The sequence below is a fragment of the Berghia stephanieae genome, chromosome 15 (assembly GCF_034508935.2).
Source record: "Berghia stephanieae isolate SIO BIC M18660-M18661 chromosome 15, UCSD_Bste_1.3, whole genome shotgun sequence".
Lineage (NCBI taxonomy): Eukaryota > Metazoa > Mollusca > Gastropoda > Nudibranchia > Aeolidiidae > Berghia > Berghia stephanieae.
In genome coordinates this window covers 6364265-6391311 of record NC_088374.1, presented here as the reverse complement: position 1 = coordinate 6391311, position 27047 = coordinate 6364265, and the positions used below count along the sequence as shown (strand labels likewise).

The 27047-nt window shown below is 34.8% G+C and overlaps 1 long non-coding RNA gene across 1 annotated transcript; it reads right to left on the bottom strand.

The window, feature by feature from the left end:
* Nucleotides 1–70: 70 nt before the first annotated feature.
* LOC144960327 (uncharacterized) lies at nucleotides 71–25481 on the bottom strand. Its single transcript, XR_013642840.1, has 2 exons — nucleotides 25440–25481; nucleotides 71–176 (listed from the first exon to the last, which is right to left on the bottom strand). It is a non-coding gene; the product is annotated as an uncharacterized LOC144960327 (long non-coding RNA).
* Nucleotides 25482–27047: the final 1566 nt, after the last annotated feature.

Genomic DNA, 27047 nt, shown 5'->3' with positions numbered 1-27047 from the left:
TAGATAGTATATTAATAATAATAATAACTTTTAAAATGAAAAACAAAAAGGAAAACATAAACAAACGTCATAACGTTTTAAATCAGGTTTATTAAGCAGGACAACACAAATCAAACATGTCACAACCCTTGTCAGGAATTGAATGATGTTTCACGGTGTCCAACTCCATTCTGCATCTGAAAAATATAAGAAGATAAAAAGGAAGATATAATACTTAGCAGTAGTCCAGATGAATAGATGAATTTACTACGTCTTCCGTGCCATCACCTATATTTATCGCCCTGACATCGCCATGACACCACCTTCTCATTAATGGAATTTTCCATTATTCTAAAAATGAAATGTAGTAAAATAGTCATAGTCAAGTATATTATTAACCATTTGAATCAACGGAAAATAGAATTGCCCCTAATTTAAGAAATGTTTTCCATTTACTCGTAGAAATCTATACCATTCTAAGAAAAATTATGTTGTAAATTTTTAGATTTGCCAGTAATTCTGTGCTCGATGATAAAAGATTAACATTTGGTGTACGGAACAATGTTATTCCAAATCATATTTCATAATTAAAGAGAAAGAATAGAGAAATTAACAAAAGAGAAATAGCTATATTTATTTTCTGGTTCCAGATGATGTTTGATCGCACAATTATTTTTTAAAGGAGAAAAATCCTTTTAATTATTTTAATGATTAATTTATATTGCCAATTTTGTTGATTTTTGTTGCTAAGTTGACTGAAAGGTGCTTTGATTCGTGAAAATGTGATGGGAGAAACTCGTACCCCATCTTCCCACCGAGATAGGTTAAATTTAAATATACTAAATAGAAAAGGACTGAAATTAACTTAGATTTAACATACATTTATATCTGACTGCGATAAATAGAAATACAGCACCGTGTCATTACTCATATATACATATGTGTATGTGTGTGTGTGTGTGTGTGTGTGTGTGTGCGTGCGTGTGTGTGTGTATGGTTGTGTGTCCAATGTAAATGTTGACCTTTACTTTTAAGTGAATTGTGTCCCGCCGCCTCAAACCTGTTTTATCAAAAAATGATTCTGGTGCTAAAGATTCATCATAAAACCCTTTTAGAGTTTTCTTATACAGGAAAAAACGAGACATACTAAATTCATTAAAGGCCGCTCAAGACGTATTTGTATCATTGGCTTAAACAATTCAAATCGAATGTCAAGGTTGGCAGTCTTTTATCGATAACTTGATGACGTCTGACCTTCACCTTTTAAAATAATTGTATCCGCGCACCAAACTAGATACGATTTATTTAGATAATGCAAATACCGGGGAGTGATTCGCAGCAATAGCATTTTTATTGACATTTTAAAGTTATACGATAAAGTAAAAATCGGCTGCTAAACTCCTCTTTCGTTAAGATTTGTTCTAATATTTGATATCTATTATATTAACATTAAACAATTGTTTTTTTTTTATAGCAAACGTCAAATATCGGATGTTATAATACATTTTTTGACCAAAATTGAATATTTCGCAACCTCGGAGATATTCCTCCCAAAATCGGGCTGGCCCTCGGTCCGAAAATACAATACGGGTCAAATTAATAGAAAAAGAAATATTATAGTACTTTGAGTGACTGTTACGTTTTATTGGAGAGAGTGAGTATTATTTTAAACTGTTCACATGATACTTCAAAACCATAATGAAGACCGAGTGAACAGGACACTAAGAAACTGTAATAGGTGGACGAGTATTGATGATAGAGCGTATTCAATACATTCCAGTGCCGGCATCCAAGGACCAGAACTCTCACACACGTACTTTAGTGTGTATCGGTGTGGTGTCTTATTACATAGATAATCACAGTCTGCATACTCCTACATTAAAAGTAATTTACATTTTGCATTTCTGATCATTTTAAGTTATAAAAAGTTTTAAATTTTTAAATTTTGACACTGCGGTTTTCATTTTGCACGAAATCAACACAGATTTGAAATTCGAAATAAAACATTACCCTTACCTGATTTTACTTCTGATGATTAAGAGAAAGAATGAGAGAGAGAGAGAGAGAGAGAGAGAGAGAGAGAGAGAGAGAGAGAGAGAGAGAGAGAGAGAGGGAGATAGATTATTATAATTATACTAATAATTATTATTGTTATTATCATTATTACTATTAGTATTATAAATATTATATATTATATTATTATATTATTATATATTATTATTATTATTATTATTATTATTATTATTATTATTATTATTATTATTATTATTATTATTATTATTATTATTAATTATTATTATTATTATTATTATTATTATTATTATTATTATTATTATTATTATTATTATTATTATTATTATTATTATTATTATCTTATTATTATTATTATTATTATTATTATTATTATTATTATTATTATTATTATTATTATTATTATTATTATTATATATTTAGTAGTAGTAGTAGTAGTAGTAGTAGTAGTAGTAGTAGTAGTAGTAGTAATAGTAGTAGTAGTATTGATAATACCGATATAAAACCAGCATATGAGATTTAGTAGGTACATATAAAATGACAAGATAAGAACCACATTGATATAATAAAATACGTACTAGGAAATCTTACAATTTGCAGATATTGTATTATGAAAACTAAAAATAAGATTGACCCTTTTTAAAGCTCGATATCCACTAAACGTGCTCAGAGAGCTTTACAAGGCGTCACTGGCCATCGGCAAGACTTAACATGTAGACCAGGACATGACGCCGGTTAGACGGTAGTACAATGGTTTCAGACAGAGACCACGCTGTGTACGGACAGGTACTCATTTTACGCATGTAGTCAGTGAGAGAATATGAGGAAAGAGAAATTCCCATGAATTCAACGATGCGGTGAACGAGGCTCGAACCTAGAACCTTTCAATCCGAAAACGAGTGTCATACCACAAACCACATAGTCGCACAAATCGTATTAACTTACATCTTTAATTGTTGTAAAACCTTAGTGATTCTCATTCTAATAAAATAGATTAACATGTTCATCCCATATTACTCCTATATTCCTTGTGTTCACTTATGGAAGTTGAGCCATCCACTATCTCTTTCTCTCTCTCTCTCTCTCTCTCTCTCTCTCTCTCTCTCTCTCTTTCTCTCTCCCTCTCCCTCTCTCTGTCTGTCTATCTATCTATCTCTATCTCTCTTTGCTTACCACATTTTTATATTGAGAGCCATGAGACACTAGTGCTCTCGATTAGTCTATAGCAACAGATAACCCGAAACGTCAACAAAAGGAAAGAAAAGGGAAAATACTAGGAAGATAGAAAGAGGCAACTCGACGTTAAGATCCCTCGGAGAGGATGATCAGGCCACGGTACTGGGCTCTAGGCTCATCAGAGGGAAGAGGAAGAAGGAGAAAGTCCATGCTTCATGGTCAGCCAATTGTAATGATAAAATAAATAGAGATCAAGGTTTACGGACATGATACATTTATTACCAAACTATATAACAAATATTACACAAAATAGAAGGATGCAACTCTACATCCATTTATCCTTTCTCCTAACATCCATGAATAGGGAACACTACAATAATAAAATGATAAAGAACAGGACTGCTGGAAAGTGGTATTCTGTTCAACTCGACATATCTTACACAGATTCCCTCTGCTTTCCCGTGCTAAGCTTATATTGTCCCAGGCTCGAACCCTGATTGGCTAAAAGCAATGTTCGAAATGCTAACTCTCTGGGAAGGTAGGTAACTCCAGACTCGTTCGGGTGATGTCCTAGCAACCCTGTTACTAGGGCTAACACACCTCTCTAAGGTTTTACAGGTCCTATTCTCCTCTCAACAGTGATGATTAGGTATTGATGATTGCAACAGTGTTGATATTGGTACAGGATTGTGAAAACTGTGTTAATATAGGTATTGATTATGGGAGAAATGCTGATTTTGGTATTGATTGGGGCAACTGTGTTGATATTGGTATTGATGATGGCAAGAATGCTGATATTGGTAGTGATGGGGGCAATTGTGTTGAAATTGGTATTGATGATGGTAAGAATGCTGATATTGGTATTGATGGGGGCAACTCTGTTGATATTGGTATTGATGATGGTAAGAATGCTGATATTGGTATTGATGGGGGCAACTGTGTTGATATTGGTATTGATGATGGTAAGAATGTGATATTGGTATGATGGGCAACTCTGTTGATATTGGTATTGATGATGGTAAGAATGCTGATATTGGTATTGATGGGGGCAACTGTGTTGATATTGGTATTGATAATGGTAAGAATGTTGATATTGGTATTGATGGGGGCAACTGTGTTGATATTGGTATTGATAATGGTAAGAATGCTGATATTGTATGATGGGCAACTCTGTTGATATTGGTATTGATGATGGTAAGAATGCTGATATTGGTATTGATGGGGGCAACTGTGTTGATATTGGTATTGATGATGGTAAGAATGTTGATATTGGTATTGATGGTGGCAACTGTGTTGATATAGGTATTGATGATGGTAAGAATGCTAATGTTGGTCTTGATGGGGGCAACTGTGTTGATATTGGTATTGATGATGGTAAGAATGCTAATGTTGGTCTTGATGGAGGCAACTGTGTTGATATAGGTATTGATGATGGTAAGAATGCTGATATTGGTATTGATGGGGGCAACTGTGTTGATATAGGTATTGATGATGGTAAGAATGCTAATGTTGGTATTGATGGGGGTCAACTGTGTTAATATTTGTATTGGTGGCAACAATGTTGATATTAATACTGATGGTGGTAACTGTGTTAGTATTGACATTGTTGATTTGAAAAAGTATTATTGGTTTTGATGGAAACAAAAAAATTGATATAGATAAGAATAAATGTAACAGTATTGATATTGGGTTTTGAATTCTGGGATAACTATAGATAATAGTTTCGGTGCCATTAGGCTAAAGAAAAAGTACTATAATTTTTTGATACTTACCAACTGTAAGTCACACATGGATTGGAGAAGATAGAAAAAAATATGACGTCTTTCAGTAAATATAGTTAAATTATAATTTTTGAATCAATTAAAAAAAAACCAAACACAACAGCTTGATCTTTTGTATAGCGCAGTATACACTAAAAATACACAAGGCGCTTTAGAATATATCCCCAGCCATCAGCTTCACCCAACAAGTAGGGCCAGACATGACGCCATTAAGGGAAATTACAATATCTTCAGACACAGACGACGCTGTTAACGGCCAAAAACTAATTTTACATCTGAGTTCGGTGAGAGAATGTGAGTAAATAGTCTTTCTCAAGGACTCAACTATTTGCTGAACAAGACTCGAACCAAGAACATTCCAATCCGAACACGAGTGTCATCCAAAAGACCACATAGCCGCAGGAATTGTAATAATTTACAAAAATGTTTAATTGTTTTAAAACCGTTGTGATTCTCACTCTATTAAAATAGATTAACATCTTCATCCCAGCTACTCCTATATTTCATAGGTGTGTTCACTTACGGAAGTTGAGCCATCCTCTCTCACTCACACACACACTCTCTCTCTCTCTCTCTCTCTCTCTCTCTCTCTCTCTCTCTCTCTCACTGTCTATTTATCTATATGGCTCTTTGCTTACCAAATTTTGATATGGTGACTATTCATGATGACAACAGTGTTGATATTGGTATTGGTGATAGCAACTGTTTTGATAATGATATTGATGATGGCAACTGTGTTGATATTGGTATTGATGATGACAAGAAGGCTGATATTGGTATTGATGGCAACAGTGTTGATAGTAATATTGATGGTGGTAACCGTATTGGTATATGTATGGTTGATTGCAACAGTGTTATAGGTTTTGATGGAAACGAACTAATTGATATAGATAAGAATAAATATATAAGTATGACAATTGATATTGGGTTTTCAATTCTGGGATTACTAAAGATAATAGTGTCGGGGCCATTGAGCGTAAAATAAATAAAAGACTATAATTGATTAATACTTACAATCTGTTTGTCACACATGGATGGAAAAAAGTAACAACAAAATTAAAATGTTACACGTGTAAGTAAATATAACAACTTGATCTTTTCTATAGTACAATATACAGTAAACGTGCTCAAAGCGCTTTATAATGTGTTCCCAGTCATCACCATCACTTTACAAGTAGGACCAGACATGACGCTATTACAATATTTTCAGACACAGACGAAACTATTAACGGCCATGAACTCATTTCATATCTGAGTTTTGTGAGAAGAGAATGTGAGTAGATATTCTTTCCCAAGGACTCAGCTAGTTGCTGAACAAAACTCGAACCAAAAAAGTTCCGATCCGAACACGAGTGTCATACAAAAGACCACATAGCCGCAGGAGTCGTATTAAGTTACAGCAAAGTTTAAATCTTTCAAAACCGTTGTGATCCTCACTCTATTAAAATAGAATAACGTCTTCATCCCAGCTACTCCTATATTACATATGTGTATTCACTTACCGAAGTTCAGCCATCCTCTCATTCTCTCTCTCTCGTTCTCTCCCTCTCTCTCTCCCTCTCTCTCTCTCTCTCTCTCTCTCTCTCTCTCTCCCTCTTATTCTCTGTCTAACTATATATATGGCTCTGTGCGTACAACATTTTGATATTGTGAGCCATGAGACATCTATCTAAGGTTCCTTTTTTTACAGGTCCTACTTATCTGGCATCGTGATGATATCGCTATTGAGGATTGCAACAGTGTTGATATTGGTATTGATGATGGCCACTGTGTTGATATTGGTATTGATGATGGCAACTCTTGGTTGATATTGGTATTGATGACGGCAACTGGGTTGATATTGGTATTGATGATGGCCGCTGTGTTGATATAGGTATTGATGGTGGCAACTGGGTTGATATTGGTGTTGATGACGGCAACTTTAATGATCATGTAATGACTGTACTTGGTGGGAGACATTAATGGTAGAAGGTGACAGTATTGATGAATGGACCGAAACTGTGACATGTTATATTGAATTTTGTGTGGATTTATGCGTGGAAAAAAAAAGAAATTAAGATATTTCATAACAATAAGCCATGGGTTACAAAGCGACTTAAATATTTACTCAATGAAAAGAAAATTGCCTATATGAGTGGTGACATTAAACTAGAATTTGAAAAGGGCAAGGAGATCAGAAATACAATAAAATAAGAAAAGGTTGAATACAAAAACAAAATGGAGCGACAACTGAGATCGGGCTGCGCAAGGAAAGCGTGGGAGATGATAAAGAAAATGGGTAAATGATTTTACTGTCGTTTTGACAGGCTACCACCTGTTCACAACGGTTTGTCAAATAACAATGAGCCACCCCTAGATGTTGAAGAAGAAACTGTAAGCTCCCTCTTCCGGCGATGTAAAGAACATAAAGCACCAGGACCAGACAACATTAACGGTACTATTTTGAAAAACTGTCACCAACAACTGGCTATACCTTATACAAAACTTTTCCAAAGGTCAATAATAATAATAATAATAATAATAATAATAATAATAATACTTTATTGCATCCCAAAAAGGAAATTTTTTGTACAGACGTGTTATAATTTACATAATAAGATAAAAATACAATGGAAATAGGATGTATATATGAAAAAGGAGTAGCTCCATAACAGAGCTGCGCTTTATAATATGAATAATTTCAACACTGTAAAATAGTCAAAACTGTCACTATAATTAAAAATTGAAAAGATTGCAAAACAAATAAATTAATAATTTAATATTTACATTTTTTGAAAGTAAAAATGCGAAATAATTGTATAAAATGATTATTGCTTGTTGTTATAAAGCCTAATACTGGACGGCAGAAATGATTTTCGGTGTCTCTCTGTTTTCGTTGAAATAGAGAAAGGGCGACCACTTCTTTCTGACATAATAACTGATGGTCTTAGTGGATGATACTGGTCATTTAATATTTTAGTTATTTTATTTATACAAAATTTCTCGTATAAAAGATCTACATCGTCAACATCATTTATATAGCGTTTAATAGATTTTTTAATATTTGAATTTATTTTGTTCCTTTCCACTGCTAAGCAATTGCCTCCCCAAGCTGTTATACAAAATGACAAAACACTTTCGATTACTGCTCTATAAAATAATGTGCAGAGGGTTTTATCTATTCTAAACTGAGAGAGTTTTGATAAAAAATATGTACGTCTGCACATCTTATGCCTAATTATTTTCAAGTGTTCATCCCACTTGAGCCTGTCATCAATTGTTACACCAAGGTATTTGTAGTGAGGAACTCGCTGGACGAATTGGTCCTTTAATTTTAACGGTTCTATCGGTTCCTTCACTCTCCTAAAGTCAATCACTAGCTCCTTTGTCTTGCTTATGTTAAGCTCTAGGTGGTGGGCATCACACCAAGACACAAATCTATCAATTTCTTGCCTATAAGCCACTTCGTTGCCATTTGTTATGAGGCCTTGAAGAGCGGTGTCATCTGCAAACTTTATCAAAGGTACACTCAGGTTTTGACTTCTACAGTCATTCGTGTATATTGTGAATAATACAGGGGACAATACACAACCTTGAGGAGCACCAGTATTTGTAGTTATACAGGAAGATATGTTTTGTCCTAATTGAACATATTGTGCTCTCTCCGTAAGAAATTCGAGCACCCAAGCAATTATAACTTGTTTAGATTCAGACTAGTCAATTTTTGAACAACCAACTGAGGTTGCATTGTATTGAACGCTGAAGAAAAATCTGCGAAAAGCAATCTGCAATAGCTCTTAGCGTGATCTAGATGCCTGTATATGTTGTTTGTAAACAGCAAAATGGCATCCTCTACGCCACGTCCTGGTTTGTAAGCAAATTGATGACTATCACTCAATGGCATAAACTGGTTCCTAATTTTAACAAGAACAAGTTTTTCTAAAGATTTCATGACTATTGAAGTCAGTGCAACAGGTCTGAGATCGTTCATAGATTCAAGTTTTTCTTTTTTTGGAACAGGAATAATTTTTGAAGTTTTCCAAATTTCAGGGATCGAAACGCATTGGAGGGACCAGTTAAAAATATGTGTATAAATGGGGGACAGTTGATGGGCACATTCTTTTAATAATTTTCCTTTCAATCCATCCGGCCCAGCAGCCTTCCTCTCGTTTAGTTTCGAAAATACGAATCTCGTTTCTTCTTCACTGACCTCAATAGTCATTTCATCTTCCAAAGCCCTGTCTAATTTATGTTTTTCATTTTCAATATCAAATTTGTTTGCTGTGTCAAAACGTGAATAAAATTTATTTAGAGTTTCAATTTCGATATCTTCAGATATAATCGTGGGCTTTGGATTATAGTTAACAGCAGTTTTAAGCCCCCGCCACGTGTCCCGTATATCCCCAGAAGAAAAGCATTTTTCAATTTTATTTTTGTACTTGTCTCTACAACTGGATATTACTCTCTTTATCTCTTTTTGTTTTGTTTTCAGATCTTTTTTATTTCTACTAGTAAAGAGAGTTTTCTTTTGGTTCAATAAAAGTTTTAGATCTTTTGTTATCCAAGGCTTGTTGTTAGGATAATATTTTATTTCTTTTTTACAAGACACGAGCTGTTCACAGAATTTTAAATACTCACTCACACAGTCATTCAGCTCATCCACACTATCACATGATTCGATAAAAACATTCCAGTCAGTGCATTCAAAACAACCACGCAAATCTTCACACACACTTCCGTTCCAGATCTGTACACTTTTCTTTACTGGTTTTACACGTTTAAAAACAGGGCGGTAGGTGGGGAGTAGCAAGAGCATGCAGTGGTCAGATAAACCTAATGGGGCACGGGGTAAACATTTGTAACTATTTTTAATATTACACAGGAATAAATCTAATGTTTTTTTGTCCCTTGTCTCGCAGTCCACGTATTGATGAAGTCCCGGGAGAGTGAAATCTTTACATTGGTTAAAATCACCAGTGACCATCAATACGGCATCGGGCGACTTCATTTGAATGTCCCGTATTTCTTTCTTCAAAATATTTTTCGCTGTGTTGTTGTCTGATGATGGTGGAATGTAGACGTTGATGATGATGACATGAGTAAACTCCCGGGGTAGATAATAAGGTCGTGACGAAACAGTAATAAATTCAATATAATCGTCACAATACATTTTCTTTATTTGACAATTATTGGGGTGGCACCATTTGTTGTTAATATATGTGCACACCCCACCCCCAGTTCGTTTATTTACATTAGTCCGATCGATGAACAATCAGTGCCAGTACTTTGGAAAACATCGATTGTCGTTCCAGTTCCAAAAAAGCGTTGTCCCACCGTATTGAACGACTTCCGTCCAGTGGCGCTTACATCGCTTGTAATGAAATGTTTAGAAAAAAATTTAAAATCTGAGGTCCTACAAAAATGTTATGACCTGAAATTGCTAGATCCGTACCAATTTGCATACCAGCAACATCTCAGTGTAGAAGACGCACTATTAACCGCCACAAATTCGATCTCAAAATACCTTGACCAAACGCCCTCGAATTACGCCAGAATCCTGTTTGTCGACTTTTTGTCAGCTTTTAATGCCATGAACACAGATATTTTGCTTCAAAAGTTGTGCAACATGGATATTCCAAACTACCTTATTAAATGGTATAAAGAGTTTCTGACCCATAGACCGCAATGTGTAAAATTGGGTGAACATATCTCCAACAAAAGAACGTTGTCGAAAGGATGTCCCCAAGGCTGCGTGAGTTCACCAATCCTGTACATCTTATACACCAACGACTGCAGACCATCCTTTGAAAATTGTTTTATAGTGAAATATGCAGATGATACTGCTATTCTTGGCTTATTAAAAGATAAAGTTACCGAAAAGAATTATTTCAAACAAATAAATATATTCACCGATTGGTGTAAACAAAATCAGCTTGAATTAAATGTTGAAAAAACGAAAGAACAGGTGTTTGGTGTAAAAAATAAAAACGACTTAAAGTGTGTGACGATCGGTAAAGATGATGTTGAGATAGTTGACTATTTTAGATATTTAGGAATAACCATTGATAGTTCCCTCAATTTCTCTCGACATATTAATATAATATCTAAGAAAGTTGCCCAAAGATTATACATCCTAAGGAAACTGAGAACATTTCAAGTAAGGAAGAAAACTATGTTAAGAGTTTATGACTCATTGATTAAAAGTGTAATTGCGTTTGGCTGCACCATATGGTTTGGCGGATGCCGACTTAAAGATAAATCAAAAATTTCAAAATCTATCAAAGAGGCATCAAAAATAATAAACCATCCTCTTGATGGTGTAGAAAGAATTCATGGAAAAGCAATAGAAAGGAAAGCATTCTCAATTACCAACAATAAAAAAACATATTTTATACCATGAATTTAGTCTTTTACCATCTGGGAGAAGGTTTTGTCAGATTAAATGTAGAACTAACAAGTATAAATCAACGTTCGTTCCATCAGCAATAAAGATTTTGAATATTTCATATGGTACAGAAAAACCAAGGATTGATAAGTTGACTGATTAACTGATTAATTTATTTAATGTTAGATCAACTGACCAATTGATAATGATGATAATTTTTGGTGTCGAATTGCCACAATTGTAACAAATTGAAAACGAAATGAATATGTTTATGTTGTGTATATCGCACGTGTGAAAGAAAGAGAGGAAGAGAGAGAGAGAGAGAGAGAGAGAGAGAGAGAGAGAGAGCGAGAGAGAGAGAGAAAATGAGAGAGAGAGAGAGAGAAAGAGAGAGAGAGAGAGAAAATAAGTAGGAGTGAAATATCTGTTCAATGTTACAGTTATCATTTAACGTTATAACAAGTGTAACTATGTGACAAATTGCCATATTTATGGACAATAAATATCTATTATTATTATTATTATTATTATTATTATTATTATTATTATTATTATTATTATTATTATTATTATTATTATTATTATTATTAATTGATGATGCCAATTGTGTTGATATTGGTATTGATAATGGCAAGAATGCTGATATTGGTATTGAGGCAACAGTGTTGATATTACTTTTGATGGAGGTAGCCGTGTTGGTATCTGTATTGTTGATTGCAACAGTGTTATAGGTTTTGATGGAAACGAAATAATCGATAAGATAAGAATAAAATCTCAGTATCACTATTGATATTGGGCTTTGAATTCTGGGATAACTATAGATAAGAGTGCCATTGAGCGTAAAATAAATGAAAGACTATATTTGATTGATACTTACAGGCTGTTAGTCACACATGGATGGAGAAAAGTAACAAACATTTTTTTAAAATGTTACGCCTGTCAGTAAATATAGTTAAATAATATATTTTGAATCAATTGTATAAAAACACAAAAACTTGATCTTTTGTATAGCGCAATATACAGTAAACGTACTCAAAGCGCTTTAGAATGTGTTCCCACTCATCACCTTCACTTAACAAGTAGGACGAGACATGACTCCAGTTAGTGGATGTTACAATATTTTCAGACACAGACGACGCTGTTAACGACCAGGTATTCATATTACACTTGAGTTAGTTCAGAGAATGTGAGTAAATAGTCTTTCCCAAGGACTCAACTACTTGCTGAACAAGACTCGAACCAAGAACATTCCAATCTGAACACGAGTGTCATACCAAAAGACCACATAGCCGCGGGAGTCGTATTAAATTACAAAAATGTTTAATTGTTATAAAACCGTTGTGATTCTCACTCTAATGAAGTAGATTAACATCTTCACCCCAACTATTCCTATATTACATATGTCTGTTCACTTATGGATGTTGCCCATCCTCTTTCACTCTCTCTCTCGCTCTCTCACTCTCGGTCTCTCGCTCTCTCTTTCTCTCTCTTTCTCTCTCTCTCTCTCTCTCTCTCTCTCTCTCTCTCTCTCTTTCTCTTTCTCTCTTTCTGTCTGTCTATCTCGATGGCCTTGGTTACCAAATTTTGATATTGTGAGCCATAAGACATCTATCAGGTTCCTTTTTATTTTACAGGTCCTACTTATCTGGCAGACGTGATGATATTTCTGTTGATGATGGCATTGTGGATGGCAACTGTGTCGATATTGGAATTGATGATGCCAAATGTGTTGATAGTGGTTTTGATGATGGCAACTGCTTTGATATTGGTATTGATAATGGCAAGAATGCTGATATTGGTATTGATAGCAACAGTGTTGATATTAATATTGATGGTGGTAACCGTGTTAGTATCTGTATGGTTCATTGCAACAGTGTTATAGCTTTGATGGAAACGAAATAATTAATATAGATATGAATAAATATGTGACCCTTCGCCTCAAAACTGTATTAAGTCGGGTTGGTTAAGATGTTGAAAATTGAATTTATAGACAGAAATATCAGACTTGTGTTGAGTTTGTATGTTTTATTAAAGAGAATGGATACCATATTTTAGGGTATTAATGCCAACAATTTATATTTTCGACCAGTTTAACATTTACTTCGGCTTTTAAACATGTGGTTCTTTCCGACATAATACCTTTTTGAGACTATGGGTCACATATATCAGTATCACTATTGATATTGGGCTTTGAATTCTGGGATAACTATAGATAATGGTGTTATTGAACGTTAAATAAATAAAAGACTATAATTGAATAATACTTACAAGCTGTTAGTCACACATGGATGTATAAAAGTAACAACCAAATTAAAATGTTACTCGTGTCAGTAAATATAGAGAAATTATTATTTTTTTGAACCAATTTCATAAAATAAAACACAACAACTTGATTATTTGTATAGAGCAATATACAGTAATCGTGCTCAAAGCGCTTTAGAATGTGTTCCCACTCATCGCCTTCACTTTACAAGTAGGACCAGACATTACACCATTAAGGGAGATTACAATATTTTCCGACACAGACGACGCTTTTAACGGCCATGAACTCATTTCAAATCTGAGTTTGGTGAGAGAATGTGAGTAAATATTCTTTCCCAAGGACTCAGCTATTTGCTGAACAAGTATCGAAGCAAGAACATTCCTATCCGAACACGAGTGTCATACCAAATGACCACATAGCCGCAGGAGTTGTATTAAATTACAGCAAAGTTTAATTATTTCAAAACCGTTGTGATTCTCACTCTATTAAAATAGATTAACATTTCATCCCAGCTACTCCTATATTACATATTATGTGTGTTCACGTACTGAAGTTGAGCCATCTTCTCTCTCTCGTTCTCTCGTTCTCTCTCTCTCTCTCTCTCTCTCTCTCTCTCTCTCTCTCTTTCTCTCTGTCTAATTATAACCATGGCTCTGTGCTTACCACATTTTGATATTGTGAGCCATGAGACATCTATCTAAGGTTCCATTTTTTACAGGTCCTACTTATCTGGCACCTGTGATGATATTGCTATTGATGATGGCAACAGTGTTGATATTGATATTGATGATGGCAAGGGTGTTGATATTGATATTGATTATGGCCACTGTGTTGATATTGGTATTGATGATGCCAACTGTGTTGGTATAGGTATTGATGATGGCCGCTGTGTTGATATTAGTATAGATGATGACAAGAATGCTGATATTGGTATTGATGGCAATAGTGTTTAATAATAATAATAATAATGATAATAATAATAATAATAATAAAATAATAATAATAATAATAATAATAATAATAATAATAATAATAATAATAATAATAATAATAATAATAATAGATCTTTATTGTCCATAAATATGGCAATTTGTCATTTAGTTACACTTGTTATAACGTTAAACGATAACTGTAACATTGAACAGATATTTCACTCCTACTTATTCTCTCTCTCTCTCTCTCTCTCTCTCTCTCTCTCTCTCTCTCTCTTCCTCTCATTCTTTCACACGTGCGATATACACAACATAAACATATTCATTTCGTTTTCAATTTGTTACGATTGTGGCAATTCGACACCAAAAATTATCATCATTATCAATTGGTCAGTTAATCTTACATTAAATAAATTAATCAGTTAATCAGTCAACGAATCAATCCTTGGTTTTTCTGTACCATATGAAATATTCAAAATTTTTATTGCTGATGGAACGAACGTTGATTTATACTTGTCAGTTCTACATTTAATCTGACAAAACCTTCTCCCAGATGGTAAAAGACTAAATTCATGGTATAAAATATGTTTTTTATTGTTGGTAATTGAGAATGCTTTCCTTTCTATTGCTTTTCCATGAATTATTTCTACTCCATCAAGAGGATGGTTTTTTTTTTGATGCCTCTTTGATAGATTTTGAAATTTTTGATTTATCTTTAAGTCGGCATCCTCCAAAGCATATGGTGCAGCCAAACGCAATTACACTTTTAATCAATGAGTCATAAACTCTTAACATAGTTTTCTTCCTTATTTGAAATGTTCTCAATTTCCTTAGGATGTATAATCTTTGGGCAACTTTCTTAGATATTATATTAATATGTTGAGAGAAATTGAGGGAACTATCAATGGTTATTCCTAAATATTGAAAATAGTCAACTATCTCAACATCATCTTTACCGATCGCCACACTCTATAAGTCGTTTTTATTTTTTACACCAAACACCTGTTCTTTCGTTTTTTCAACATTTAATTCAAGCTGATTTTGTTTACACCAATCGGTGAATATATTTATTTGTTTGAAATAATTCTTTTCGGTAACTTTATCTTTTAATAAGCCAAGAATAGCAGTATCATCTGCATATTTCACTATAAAACAATTTTTGAAGGATGGTCTGCAGTCGTTGGTGTATAAGATGTACAGGATTGGGGAACTCACGCAGCCTTGGGGACATCCGTTCGACAACGTTCTTTTGTTGGAGATATGTTCACCCAATTTTACACATTGCGGTCTATGGGTCAGAAACTCTTTATACCATTTAATAAGGTAGTTTGGAATATCCATGTTGCACAACTTTTGAAGCAAAATATCTGTGTTCATGGCATTAAAAGCTGACGAAAAGTCGACAAACATGATTCTGGCGTAATTCGAGGGCGTTTGGTCAAGGTGTTTTGAGATCGAATTTGTGGCGGTTAATAGTGCGTCTTCTACACTGAGATGTTGCTGGTATGCAAATCGGTACGGATCTAGCAATTTCAGGTCATAACATTTTTGTAGGAGCTCAGATTTTAAAATTTTTTCTAAAAATTTCATTACAAGCGATGTAAGCGCCACTGGACGGAAGTCGTTCAATACGGTCGGACAACGCTTTTTTGGAACTGGATCGACAATCGATGTTTTCCAAAGTACTGGCACTGATTGTTCATCGATTGACCTTTGGAAAAGTTTTGTATAAGGTATAGCCAATTGTTGGTGACAGTTTTTCAAAATAGTTCCGGTAATGTTGTCTGGTCCTGGTGCTTTATGTTCTTTACATCTCCGGAAGAGGGAGCTTACAATTTCTTCTTCAACATGTGGAGGTGGCTCATTGTTATTTGACAAACCGTTGTGAACAGGTGGGAGCCTGTCAAAACGACAGTAAAAATCATTTAATTTGTTGACATCAGTTTTCGTTTTTCCTTGTGGAAATGTTCGTTTCTTTTGGTCTACTCCTCCCATTTGCTTTATCATCTCCCATGATTTCCTTGCGCAGCCTGATCTCAGTTGTCGCTCCATTTTGTTTTTGATATTGATATTGATGGAGGCAACCGTATTAGTATCTGTATTGTTGATTGCAACAGTATTATAGGTTTTGATGGAAACGAAATAATTGAAAGAGATAAGAATAAATATCTCAGTATCAATATTGATATTGAGCTTTGAATTCTGGGATAACTATAGATAAGAGTGCCATTGAACGTAAAATAAATGAAAGACTATATTTGATTGATACTTACAGGCTGTTAGTCACACATGGATTGAAAAAAAGTAGCAAAAAAAATTAAAATGTTACGCCTGTCAGTAAATATAGTATAATAATAGTTTTTTGAATCAATTGTATAAAAACACAACAACTTGATCTCATGTATATTACAGTAAACGTGCTCAAAACGCTTTAGAATGTGTTCCCACTCATCACCTTCACTTAACAAGTAGGACGAGACATGACGCCAGTTAGGGGATGTTACAATATTTTCAGACACAGACGACGCTGTTAACGACCAGGTAGTCATTATACACTTGAGGTCGGTGAGGGAATGTGTGTAAATATTCTTTTCAAAGGACTCAATTATATGCTGAACAAGACTCAAACCAAGAACATTAAGATCCGAACACGAGTGTCATAACAAAAGACCACATAGCCGCAGGCCGTCGTATTAAAGTTCAGCATTGTTTAATTGGTTTAAAACAGTTGTGATTCTCACTCTATTAAAATAGATTAACATCTTCATCCCAGCTACTCCTATATTACATATTATGTTTGTTCACTTACGGAAGTTGCGCCATACTCTCTCGCTCTCTCTCTCTCTCTCTCTCTCTCTCTCTCTCTCTCTCTCTCCCCCTTTCTTTCTGTCCATCTATCTCTATGAGTCTTTGTTTACCGAATTTTGATATTGTGAGCCATGAGACATCTATCTCAGGTTCCTTTTTATTTTACAGGTCCTACCTATCTGGAACCTGTGATGACATTGCTATTGATGATGGCAACAGTGTTGATATTGATATTGATGATGGCAACAGTTTTGGTATTGGTAATGATGATGGCAATAGTGTTGATATTGGTATTGATGATGCCAACTGTTTTGATAGTGGTATTGATGATGGCAACTGTGTTGATATTGGTATTGATGATGGCAACAGTGTTGATATTGGTAATGATGATGGCAACAGTGTTGATATTGGTATTGATGATGGCAACTGTTTTGATATTGGTATTGATGGTGCCAAATGTGTTGATATTGGTATTGATGATGGCAACAGTGTTAATATTGGTATTGATGATGGCAACAGTGTTGATATTGGTATTGATGATGCCAACTGTTTTGATATTGGTATTGATGATGCAACAGTGTTGATATTGGTATTGATGATGGCAACAGTGTTGATATTGGTATTGATGATGGCAACAGTGTTGATATTGGTATTGATGATGGCAACTGTGTTGATATTGGTATTGATGATGCCAAATGTGTTGGTATTGGTATCAATGATGGCAACTGTATTGATATTAATATTGATGGTGGTAACTGTATTGGTATCTGTATGGTTGATTACAAAAGTGTTATAGGTTTTGATGGAAACGAAATAATTGATATAGATAACAATAAATATAACAATATGACTATTGATATTGGGTTTTTAATTCTGGGATTACTAAAGATAATAGTGTCGGGGCCATTAAACGTAAAATAAATAAAAGACTATAATTGAATAATACTTACAATCTGTTAGTCACACATGGATGGAAAAAAGTAACAAAAAAAATTAAAATGTTACGCCTGTCAGTAATTATAATTAAATTATTATTTTTTAAAAATCAATTTCATAAAAACAGAACGTAATCTTTTGTATAGCGCAATATACAGTAAACGTGCTCGAAGCGCTTTAGAATGTGTTCCCACTCATCACCTTCACTTTTTAAGTAGGACCAGATATAACGCCATTAAGGGAGATTACAATATTTTCAGACACAGACGACACTGTTAACGGCCATGAACTCATTTCACATCTGAGATCGGTGAGAGGATGTGAGTAAATATTATTTCCCAAGTACTCAACTATTTGCTGAACAAGATCGAACCAAGAACATCCCAATCCGAACACGAGTGTCATATCAAACGAACATATAACGGCACAAGTCGTATTAAATCACAGCAATGTTTAATTGATTAAAAGCTGTTGTGATTTGCACTCTATTAAAATAAATTAACATCTTCATCCCAGCTACTCCTATATTACATATGTGTGTTCATTACAGAAGTTGAGCCATCCTCTCTCTCTAGCTCTCTCTCTCTCTCTCTCTCTCGCTCTCTCTCTATCTCTCTCTCTCTCTCTCTCTGTCTAACTATCTCTATAGCTCTTTGCTTACCACATTTTGATATTATGAGCCATGAGACATTTATCTAAGGTTCCTTTTTTTTTACAGGTCCTACTTATCTGGCACCTGTGATATTCGTATTGATGATGGCAACTTTAATGATATTGTAATTGATGATGGCAACTGGGTTGGTTGTCACAGTAAAGGTTGTTCACAATTATCTTATCAAATTTTATTAAGAACTGAATTCATCTCACTCTAGTTATATTTCGGTAGGCTTAGATAAACTTTACCTTCTAATATTAGATCGTCTTTCTTTTTATAGCCTTCCATCGAATTAATTTCTAATCAGTGAATACTTTTCGTTCTACATTCTGTCACGTAGCCACTTATTATAAAAGCTGATAGGTCTAACATTCTACACTCACTTCTCTCTACAATCTATGCCGGACGGCCAGTTGCTCCATTCCTCATATATATTTGAAGATTTTTATCTTTTGGTACTTTGAGGATATTTTATCTCCACCATCAAGACGCCGGAGCTTTTACCTTGACTGTGTAATCCTCAAAGCATTAAGGATCAAACCTGAGCCCGCTGTCGAAGAAATATCTGAATAACCCCTTCCCAACTTCCTGGAAGTGGAACTTTACTAGCCTGAGCCCGTTATCGGAGGAATATAGAACCCACGCTGTCAACTACCTGGAAACGTAACCTGACGAACCTGACATTATATCATCATAAGTTACGTAATATATTCACGTTTCTATTTGTAACTACCACAATCACTATTTATCTCTTTTAATTTCATCTTTCTTTTTATTTCATCTTAAACAAATCGTTAATTGTTTTTCATTTATAGTAACTAGTAAATTCTGGGGCCTCATTCTACATATCTTTATGCATAGTCGAGTAGCTCTTTACTCACTTGAGACCATGGCATGGTATTGATGATGGCAAGAATGCTGATATTGGTATTGATGGCAACAGTGTTGATATTAATTGTGGCCAACCGTTTCAAAACGGTATTATGTCGTGATGGACCAGATGCTAAAAAGTCAAATTAACGTCAAACTGGTCCAAAAATATGAAATGTTGGTATTTAGCACAGTAAAATATGATATTCCTTCTCCTTTATGAAGCAAATAAACCCAACTTAAGCTTGATATGTCTGGCTACAAATTCAATTTTCAGGAACTTAATCATCCCGACTTAATACCGTTTTGAGACGAAGGGTCACGATTTTGATGATGGTAACCGTGTTGGTATCTGTATTGTTGATTGCAACAGTGTTATAGGTTTTGTTGGAAACGAAATAATCGATAAGATAAGAATAACTATATCAGTATGACTATTGATATTGCGCTTTGAATTCTGGGATAACTATAGATAAGAGTGCCATTGAGCGTAAAATAAATGAAATACTATAATATTTGATTGATACTTACAGGCTGTTAGTCACACATGGATGGAAAAAAATAACAAAAAAAAAATTAAAATGTTACGCCTGTCAGTAAATATAGTTAAATAATACTTTTTTGAATCAATTGTATAAAAACACAACAGCTTGATCTTTTGTATAGCGCAATATACAGTAAAGTGCTCAAAGCGCTTTAGATTGTGTTCCCAGTCATCACCTTCAATTTACAAGTAGGAAGAGACATGACGCCAGTTAGTGGATATTACAATATTTTCAGACACAGACGACGCTGTTAACGACCAGGTACTCATTTTACACTTGAGTTCGGTGAGAGAATGTGAGTAAATTTTCTTTCCCAAGGACTCAACTTTTTGCTGAACAGGACTCGAACCCAGAACCTTCCGATCCCAAAACGAGTATCATACCAAAAGATCACATAACCGCACAGATCGTATTAAATTACATGTTTATTTTTTTTTAAAAACCGTTGTGAATCTCACTCTATCCGAATAGTTTAACATCTTTTCCCCAGCTACTCCGATATTCCTTAGGTGTGTTCACTTACGAAGTTGAGCCATCCACTCTCTCTCTCTCTCTCTCTCTCTCTCTCTCTCTCTCTCTTTCATTCTTTCTCTTTCTATCTATCTCCACGGCTCTTTGCTGACCACATTTTGATATTGTGAGCCACGAGACATCTATTTAAGGTTACTTTTAATTTCCAAGGACTCAAATATGCGCCGAACGAGGCTCGAACTCAGGACTTTAAGATCCGAAAGCAAGTGTCATACCACTAGACCACCTAGCCGCACATGATGATGATGATGATGATGATGATGATGATGATGATGATGATGATGATGATGATGATGATCATGATGATGATGATCATGATGGTTATGATGATGATGATGATGATGATGATGATGATGATGATAATGATGATTGTGATGAATTAAACACAGCATAACATGAGTGGGTGTGTTACTTACCCCTGTATTCATGGTCATGGAATAAGGGAGAGGAGATCATAAATAAATTAGATTTTTAGTCAGATTAATTCACCCTGAACACCCCTTCCCATATAAAGGGACACAAGCACACACACACACACACACACACACACACACGCACACACACACTCAACTGTATCGGGTGTGAAGATAAACCGTTTAGAAGCCTGTGACTGCCAGACTATAGCTAATGCAAGTCTGAAATTTCGCCACAATCAAACCACTTAATTGGATAAATTTGACGGCACTCAGCTTTTGTTATTATTTTAATACAGCCATTTTATTGATAGCTTCTCATTAAATAATATCAATCAGACTATAAATGTTCAAGCTTCAGCTTTGTGTGTTGGTGTGTTACATCAGGCGGGCGGTAGTGGTGATCTTTTACCTAAATGCATAACAGTAATACATATCCAAGAACTCTACTCACTCTGTCCTCCTTCAATACATTGTATAGAAGAAAAGAACTCGAATTCACTTAGCTCTTTGTTATAGTTTTTGGAGCTTAAGTTGAGTGATTTGGTCTCACTTAAATTTTGATGCTATTCATCTTTTCTCCTTCTTCTTACGGTTTATCCAGCATTTTGCAGGGTTGTTGGTTCATCCTCCTCCAGGCCCAGTCCCTTTATATCGTCCTTTACCCTATCTAACCATCTAGTCTTCGAACGTCCCTTTAATTACAAATCCAACACTATTTCCCATGTACTCCCTCTCTAGTCTCTAAACATGTCTGAACCATGTCAATCTGTCTTCTTTCATCTTCATTGATGCATTCTTCACTTCCCTCAACCTACGAATTCGTTCATTTCTCAGTTTATATTATATTCTTGTTCAGCAAAATGACCATCTCAACATCCTCATTTCTTGCCACCTCAACTTCTTTATTTTTCTTTGTCGTAGCGTCTCTCTCTAATCCATACAACATTGCTGTTCTTACAACAGATGTATATATTTTCCCCTTCACCTTTACAGAAATTTGTCAAGTATAAATCCAGTCACCTCCCTCCAATTAATTCAGCCTGCCTGGATCGTCTTCTTCATCTCCATCTCATTGCCCCCATCGCATTGTACAGTTGTTCCTAAGTATTTGAACTGTATTGTCTCTTGCACATTTTCTTCTCCTGACTTTAATGGTGGTCCTACTGTCTGTTGTCCGATGAACAGATACTCTGTCTTCGATTCTGCTTACACTTACTGCCCTCCTATCTATTACCTGACTCCAGCCCTCCAGCTCCTTTTCCGCCTCAGCTTTTTGATCGTTCAAAAGTACCACGTCGTCCTCACACATCATATTCCATGGTGCTTCCCGTCGGATGTGTTCTGTGAGAACGTACATTACCATTGCAAACAGCTGTGGACTGAGCAGAAACCTGGTGTAATCCTACTCTTACAATAAATTGTTCAGTTGAGCCATGTTTCGTCCTTACTACTATCTTTTGAATTTCGTATACATCTTGGATAACTTTATATATATATATATATATAATATATATATATATATATATATATATATATATATATATATATATATAATATATATATATATATATATCTAACTCCAAAAATAAATGTTCTTTGAAAGCAGTTAGGATTTTCAGCATTAAACAAGATGCCTTCCATCGCACACAGCTAAGAAGGGTACTGGACATCAAATACCCCAAAAAGATCTCAAATGAATCACTCTATAAGATCACAAAAGAAAGACCAATCTCCCTTGACATTTTACAACAACGATGGCAACTTTTCGGTCACATACTACGCAGGGACAAAAACATACCAGCAAACCAAGCCATGTCGGGATACTTCCAAAAACACGGGAACCTTTTCAGAGGAAGACCGATCACAACACTCCCTGTGATCCTAAACAAAAACCTCACAACACTTGGACAAAGCATTAGTCTCATAACGGCAGGGGACCTTGAAAATCTGAGAACCCTAGCAGAGGACCGGCAATATTGGAGACACCTCACACAGGAAATACTGGAAACAGCCAAGGCGACCCGATCTTTCGGTCGAGACGCGAAAGGCATCTAAGTCAAGTAAGTCAAACAAGAATGTAGATATTTGAAAAGGCAAGAAAAAATGTCTGTTCTGCTCAAAACATTGCATATTATAACCTATTGTAACTCATTCCCATAATCCAGCAGCGTAGCTCAGCGGTACGGTCTTTGCTTCGTACCCAAAAGGTACCGAGGTCAATTACCTGCCGCTGCGCTGTGTGGCCTTGAGCAGGTCACTTCGCCCTAGCTCAATTTGCGGCGCTGCTCTGCGGCTAGTGCCTGGGTTATTCCAGTCCCCCATGGAATAGACCATAGAGACAAATGTCTCCTATATGATAAATAAAGATATTTTTTTTCATTCCTCTCATTCCTTCTACTGCATATTTCGATTGCCCACATGACCATCCAAAACGTGATAGTCAAAGTAAGATCGAATAATACTCAACCTTTACATTTAAAACTATCAGGAATTCCCTAAATTGAATGCTAACCCCGCCTTTTATGATTTGATATTACTTTGATAAACGACAGTATTTCATGCAGTCGAACCGAGAATATTTCTAATTTATGACAGTTGCAAGAGAGCAATTTTCAATACCTTTGCTAAATTTCATAATCCAGCAACTTGATCTCAAAATTGTCCTGGATCCAATTAAATCATTATCCTCAGTACTTTCTGGGACCGAAGTCTTCTGACAAACTCCATCAAGGCAACCACCTTTTCATGACATCCCTCTGGCTTTTCTCACTAGGATGAAAAAAGTAACCAGAGAGATGACAAGATGGTCTCTAGCTTTACAGAAATACAATTTGAATGTCCGTGACATCCAAGGCAATGACAATATCCTGGAGGATCTGTAATTCCGTGCCTTTTGTTAACATTAATTAAATAGCATATGATAATTCACGCTACTTTGATAATATTGTTTTAAAATTTGATCTTTTCTTCATAGTTAAGATTGAGATTGACATCTTTTAAAAAATATTTGGCCGACTGGAATTTCAATTCGATGGTTATCAGAAAAAGAATAATTGAGGTATGTATCATCAAACTTTCCACCTGTTTTATCATCTTGAGGATTACTTGTTGGATACACACAATCAGATCTCCTGAAATGGACGGTGGATTAGAGTCAGTGTCTGCAATATAATTTCTTTTACTTTATTGTGTTGCCAACTAAAGGAAAATGCTCTACACAAATCTTACATGACTGGATCAACTACAAGAGTAGATGGGAACATTATATTCCTCTGTCTAAAAAAACAGCACGAAAAAAAGCGAGGTATCAGTACACGGTGACGTGTGATTGATTTGGTCAAAATTTTAGGAGACTGGCAACATTTCGTTGATGAATACAGATGAAAAGGAGCTTTTTCAAATATGTGTCAAGCATGATCGGGATGGAAAAATATCTAAGAGAGAAAAGTACTGTATATCACAGATTTTGGCAATCATCTTAGTAATGGGATTTCCATGGAACAATGCAAACTCGAAGAAGCAGACACCGTCATATTGGTCCATATTTTGGAAGGCCTTCAAGCACGATCACTTAGACTTAAACTACCATGCTACTGATTTTTTATCATCCTCTTAGCCAATCATCATTATATCATTGCAGCATTATGTGTCGTGATGTTTATATAATTTGTGAATGACAGGACAGAGGCAAACGAAGGATGAATGGTAAGTAGAGTTGTAATAAATGTATAGTTGTCGGTAAATTTTATTTCCTTTATTTAGTGTTTTTTCTCTACTATAGTAGTCATTATGCGAGGCATAACCAACTACCTTCTCCCCATCTCTATCTAGTCTACTCTTAGTGTATTGACCCTGTTCTGGAAGTAACCTATAACGGATGCCCTCTATTATTCGCATCTGAATTAGGGCTGACAAACTAATCATTCTACCTGTCCTTCTGAATCATCCATTATGTTGATGGTTTGACTATACTTGCTCAATCTAGCATGGATTATAAGCTGAAACGCCATGCACTACATACAGTGCATTTTTGCCATATTGTAATAAAAAACGGACAAATAAAAAAAAAACATTCAAAAGGAACATAGTTAAAATCCAGTTTAAATAAACAATTTTCAATTTAGAATATAGATATAAATATTTAATACTCACGACATTCTTCGTCTTTGCAAAAATACAATGGGGGGCAATCCTGGGGAAAAGATTAGAATTGAATGTTCTCCGTATCTGTTCTCATCTCAGCTTGAACTTTTGACATTTAAAAACATTCTTTAAAGTGTGGGTTTTTTGTCATTACCAGAATCGTTACCAAATCCTAAAGCTATAAACCTGAGTTGTTGCGATCGCTGAGATCAAAACTCCAGTTAGCGACAATTTCTAAGTTTAACAGGAGATCCAAACACCTTCATAATATTACGAATTTTGTCGATAATGATTTGAAATATTGAAATAATGTTTGATTCAACATCGCAAATATATCACAATCAATGTTTCTGAAAAAAAACCAAACACATCATTCTAATGAGTAATTGATGGATATACAGGAGATTTGCATCGAAAAATATACTCTTCGCTCAAAACTCATATATGTGGCTTATACAGGGATTTTGAAGAGAGAAATCGAAAAGTTTGTTGATATTTGGAATAATAAGGATATTAGTTTGTAAAAATTATTTTCTAAACAAACTATCTGACAGTTTTTGAGAACTTTGCTTTCAACCGAAAGTACAGTCAGTATAAAAAGCAGAAATAATTTATTTTTGAGTGACATACTTTAAACGAAGCATTCGATGTGCTCAATTTTGTATCATAACTGTTAAAATACTCTAGAATACACCGTGTAATACGCCTAACAGTACTGCTGTATTTTAGAAGCCCTGTGAATTGTGTGATTTTAAAATAATTTTCACCGTGTTTTATCATTGAAATTCTACATTTACTTGTTTGTGATATTCTGGAAAAAGACTATCTTGTTGTAATTGTAGAATTTCATCAAATATTTTCTGATTCATTAAGAAATGTTAAAACAAATTTTAGATCTCAGTACATTTTGTTTGTTTACATTTTTCTGTGGTGAATTGGAACGGTTGTTTATAAATATTCATCAACAATGTTGATTAGACCAAGAGGAGGGAAGGAGAAATCAAAGGATGATCACAAACAACTGACGCAGCTTTATTTTTAATTAGTGGGCATTTTAAGTTCAATACTTTGAGATTTTTCTTAGTACATTGTATATTTTCCAATCAGTGCATTCAAAATAACGACACACTTCTGTTCCAGATCTGTACACTTTTCTTTACTGGTTTTGCACGTTTAAAAACAGTGCGGTAGGTGGGGAGTAGCAAGAGCATGCAGTGGTCAGATAAAACTAATGGGGCATGGGGTAAACATTTATAACTATTTTTAACATTACACAGGAATAAATCTAATGTTTTTTTTTTGTGTCCCTTCTCTCGCAGTCCACGTATTGATAAAGTCCCGGGAGAGTGAAATCGTTACACTGGTTAAAATCACCAGTGACCATCATACGGCGTCGGGTGACTTAATCTGAAGGTCCTGTATTTCTTTCCTCAAAATATTTTTTGATGTGTTGTCGTTTGATGATGGTGGAATGTAGACGTTGATGACGATGACATGAGTATATTCACGGGGTAGATAATATGTTGGTGACGATATAGATCTAAGTTTTACGATAATATATTTTTTTAAAACTTTTTTTTTGTACATACAAGATATGATTTTGAAATTCGTTGAATA